This window comes from Montipora capricornis, chromosome 12 (assembly GCF_036669925.1).
Source record: "Montipora capricornis isolate CH-2021 chromosome 12, ASM3666992v2, whole genome shotgun sequence".
Lineage (NCBI taxonomy): Eukaryota > Metazoa > Cnidaria > Anthozoa > Scleractinia > Acroporidae > Montipora > Montipora capricornis.
The window spans coordinates 41,715,945-41,720,944 of NC_090894.1; the positions used below are offsets into that span (position 1 = coordinate 41,715,945).

General features: G+C 37.6%; 1 long non-coding RNA gene across 2 annotated transcripts in view; it reads left to right on the forward strand.

Annotated features, from left to right (window-relative positions):
* The first annotated feature begins 1,240 nt into the window (after positions 1–1,240).
* LOC138027103 (uncharacterized) overlaps positions 1,241–5,000 on the forward strand; it is a 5,953-nt gene continuing 2,193 nt past the window's right edge. Inside the window, exons 1-2 of one of the 2 annotated variants that reach the window (XR_011127405.1) lie at positions 1,241–1,864; positions 2,068–5,000. The exon at positions 2,068–5,000 is cut by the window's right edge and continues 2,193 nt beyond it. This is a non-coding gene — a long non-coding RNA (uncharacterized lncRNA). The remainder of the gene's footprint in view (positions 1,865–2,067) is intronic. The other variant, XR_011127406.1, reaches the window with a different exon arrangement.

Genomic DNA, 5,000 nt, shown 5'->3' on the forward strand with positions numbered 1-5,000 from the left:
AAAAGTATGGTAATTCAGAAATCTGAAACATGAAAAAACCTCTAACGGAACTTGTTTTGTTTTGAGTAAACAAAAAATGTTAATTTTTAAGCGTGAAAATTTAACAGTTCGATATTTTTATGAAACTAATGAAATTTTTCGCAGTTATTATAAAAATCCTTTAAGGAGCACCCTGCGCTCCGGAAAATATTTTAAAGTTAAAACAAACCAAGGTACTCGGCCAATGAAAACAGTGATCATGTCGCTCAATGCTTTAATGGGTTATTACTCCGGATCGATGGTGATCGATAGATTTTCAGTCAAATTACTTTAAGTGTACCTCACAAAAGTACTCCTCAAACATTTGAAAAGACTAGAGATGTGCTGACAGAATAATGGAGTTTGTCGGCAGGCTTGCATGAAATTCACACTCAGTGTCGTATATTTTATGTTTGATGCCACTCTTGCGCGCAAGTGTTGATCTATTTCAGGAGCGTAGCCGATTTCATGCCAAGTGGTTGGTGCTCCTTCGTTTCCGTTCACACGATACACATCAAGCACCTTACTAATTGTTTCCTTTGCGCGTTCTATTAGTTAAGATCCCTTGTTTTCTTCAGTCTACTTGAACCTATCCGCAATGAAAATATGGTGTTCTTGCCTCGGCTTCCGTTACGACACAAACACGGCCTCTCTTTACGGCTGTCGCGGTGAATTTATTTTTTAGCAAAGGGCTCTTAAAATGGAATGTAATTTGCGTACAGCATACTACTAAACTGTAGACATAAAACTAAGTACATGTTCATTTTGATATATAACGTCGAGAAAGAGTTTTCTAGTTCCAGTGCACAGAACTTACTTTTGATTCTCTTTAGCTGTCGGAAGGAATAATTCAGAATGTCCCCTCGAAATAGTTATCATTATCTTTCAGATTGAAGAAGATCAAATACGTAATTCTATCAAAATAAAGCTCCCGTTTTGCTGAATTTTATGAATAAATCTTAGGACGTAAGCTGTTGGTAATGTCATCCTTTTGACAGACCCCCACAAAGTGACAATCTGGCAGAGGACTCAGTGGTAGTATAGTAGTTAGGGGTATGAGCTCATTTTTACTCGTGGATCTATCCACGAGTTTTTGTGAGGGTCTTTACAATATTGATGCAAATGTATCACTCCTGCCTAACCGGAAGTTCGATCTGATTAGCCAAACCAGATGGAAAATCACAACACAGCTTAGAAAGCTGTGACTTCCTGTTCGCTAGGTTGTGCGCCGCCATTGGTGTTTGTGGCTTTTATACTTAAGTGTTTGAGTACCTTCCGCTGCATTTAGAAGCAAGAGACTGAAGAATTAAAGAAATGGCGTCGTTCGAAGGTGAAGCAAAAGATTCTGAACAAGCACACAATGGTTCAACATTAATTGTGCACCGCCTTTCACTCACCAACTCGTAGACTTTAATGCATGTCGAAATGCAATCGACAGACGCATGGTGAGAAGAGAGTCTCTGTCGATCCCCTAAGCTCACGGGGGATTAATAAATTCCATTTGGAAGGTGACTTCCATTGGGATAGTGACATCGAAGCTATCAAAGTATACCAATTATGTTTATCAAAGCTATCACGAAGTTCTGTAAGCTAATGACTCATCAAAGCCACATGAATCCAACTTGAACAACATCAGAGACATGAAAAACAGTGAGGCAACCAAGCAACCCATGCTTCCAGACACTAGTACTTGTGTGGCGGACCAGAATGACGAAATGTCGAAAGACTCGGTCATCGATTGTGTAAGGAAACTCAATCTCCTGCGATAGAGCCAGGGCTGCGGGACAGAGAACCTTCCAGAATTCCTTTATACAAGAAGACGTCGAGCGTGTTTTATAAAGACAAGGTACATGTAATTAAAAAGTGTATGGTGCATTATTTAAAGAAGAACGAACGGAGCTTGTCGGAGTTGAGAAAGTGTTTATCTCTTGCTTTTGGAAAACAACATTATATTGCAGTAAGAATGTCTAAACCTAGGCCGCAACTCAGACGTAACAAATCGTCGACAGTAGGAGATTCTAATTTTCATTTATTTGTTATTACCCGCAGGACTCCTAAACACAAAAAAGACTGGTCAGTTCTATTGTGTATTCAAGATCAATCTGTTACTAAGCATTCAACAAAATTGAACCAACAAATTAATAGTTATTGTCTATCAAGAGAAAGGCTATTGATATATCAGGAGACAATGAATCGAACCCAGGCCATGTTACTTATGGAGCAAGTACACACATAGTACTGAGAAGTCCTTCTATGGCACTGTTGCAGGCTCAATTAGCTGATTAAAGGCAGTAGAATGTACCTTCTTTTCTTCTTTTGCCCACCAGTTATATAATGATCCTTCCTATCACATGAACATGCATGCTGCTGGAGTTGAATACATCAGAAACAACCGTCAAAGATTTATTGGACCCATTACAGAGCAATTGTGGGTGTGTTGCAGCAACATACATGGTGTGATGCACTTATTGTGAAAGCAGTTTCCTATGCATTAAATGTTACAAATTATATGTGTAAATGAAGCTGTTGAGGGGTGGGCAACAGTAACTGGTATCAGTCCTAATTAAGCAGACAGCATTATAATGACAATATTTCAGGTTATGAAATCAGCAGTGTTACCAATGTCAACAATTATTCAGAGGTAATAATCGATTAATTTTAACCATGGCCAAAAATTATGTCAATGTCAGTAATAATTTCTACAAAGCAGTGGGAAAAGGAGCTTATATGTCTGAGAGAATTTATCAAGCGAAAGAGACAAAATATAGAGTTCAGGGAAAAGAAAAACAATGCAAAACGCCAAAAAAGGTCTGCAAATATTGAAGCAGCAAGGGAATATGAAAAGAAAACATTTCATAAGGGTAAAGCTTCCAATCCAGAACATATCAGAGAACTAAACACAACAGCACAGAACCATTTTAGGAAAGCTATGCAGAGATCTCAACTCTAAACCAAACTGAAATTTGTCAAGGTCAAGACTCTATTAGACATGCCATGCCAAAAGTGATTCAGTCTTTTCAGGATAAGATAACACATGGCCCTGAATATATATGCACTTGCTGTGATCAGTTATGGTTCAGATCATCTGTCTCTAAGTGTAACAGTATCAAATATATAGTGATAAATATCCCCAAGGTTTGTAGGAGGAATGTATAAATGGCACAAAAAGTGTTAATAGTACTGAATGGATCTGCTCTACTTGCCTAATAACCTGATGACATTAACAATATGACCTGGCAACAAAAATCAGACCTTACTCAAAAAGACCCTGTCACCTGTGCTAGGAACTTTGAACACATGGTACAGCTTTTTACAAAGGATGTGTGAAAGAGTAATGTTATGCCTACTGGAGAAATAGTACACTTATTTTACACGGTTGAAATCCAGCAAAGGGGATCACCTCACGTACATGCCTTATTTTGGGTATCTGGTTGCATATGAGAGCCCCCGTGCTGTTACACAATTATCCAGCTCTTATATGACACTGACTAATGCATAAAGAAAACTTCAGCCTGCCAATTTTAAACAATCACGATAACTCTTATATCCACGAGTAACGACAGTGGCACTTTGATTAATTTTTGCGTTCAATTTTGCGCTCTTTAGTTGAGTTTATTTTGAGCTTTAAAAAATATCAACCAAAAATTAATCTATATGTTCTTTAAAAATATATTACCAAGCAAAAAACTGCATGATTAAATATTTGCATAATCAATCAAATGGAACATGAAAGAATCTCAAAGCATGACATTCTCGGAAATAAAGCGGGGATTTCCCGTGATTTTTAACCAAGCACAAGCTTCACATTTTTACTTCAAAATTGTGAAAATTTTCAGTAAAACGTTTCAAATTTGTGAAATTACTTTGTGAAGTTGCATGCATGAAGTGTGTTTAAATATTCACATAATCAATCAAATGGAACATGAAAACAAAATGAAGGATTTTTTCCCATATTCAAGTCAGTTTAAACCAATCACAACTTTCATTTTTTTTGACCAAAATTGTTTCTGAAATGATTTTTATTTCCATTTTGGTTTCTATTTTGGAAGTGACTTTGGAAGATGCATGCATGAAGTGTGTTAAATATTCATCATCCATTCAAATGAAACAGGAAAGAATCACACTCTTATGAGACAGTAGTATGATTTTTTTCAACCAATCACAGCAACCGGCTTAACAGATTTAAGCAAGGGGGACTTTTGTCTGATTGGTTGATAATTTGCTTGTGCCCAGGCTTTTTTGACACGCGAGCGAGCGAAATAAACAAAATGGCGGCCGAAGATGTCTTGTTCCATTACTTGCTACAAGAATTTTTTTTAGCAACAGCATCGTGTACACCTTTTTTCTTTCGGAATAGCGGTATTTCAGTGGTAAAACTTCTTTACAGTCTTTCGCTCTTGTGTGATCGAATTTTCGTTGGCGGCTTCATGCACAATATTGAGTTGGGCAGATTTCCCAGTAAATGTTCTCCTAGATCGATTGAGTGGGAGTTCAGCCGAAACGGCCCTGTCAGTTGAAGTCTGCTAAGGTAAGATGAGTTCGCTATTCCCTTCGTTTTGTATATAATCTCAAGTCAACATAAGCAAGCACAGCCTATTTAATGTTCTTTTAAAAATTAATGTATTTTGCTTTCCTTCTTGTCAACAGAAAAAAACCTTAAGGCCTGGCTAAACTAGGAAACATCGTTGCGGAAACATTGTTGCTTGTCATGTTTCCCTGGGTGGCTAAACTGGGAAGCATATGTTGCGGACGCAAAATTTGTGTCCGGGAAAGAAAATTGTTTTTGACTTCAGGCAAAAACATTTTTTGTTTCCGAGCTGCAAAATTTGTTTCCGCAACATGTTTCCCGCGTGGCTAAACTGGGAAACATTTGCGTCCGCAACAATGTTTCCGCAACAATGTTTCCTAGTTTAGCCAGGCCTTTATAAGAAATGCCAGTGTTATTAACGTCCTCTTCTTCACCAGTTCCTAAATTTTAATTA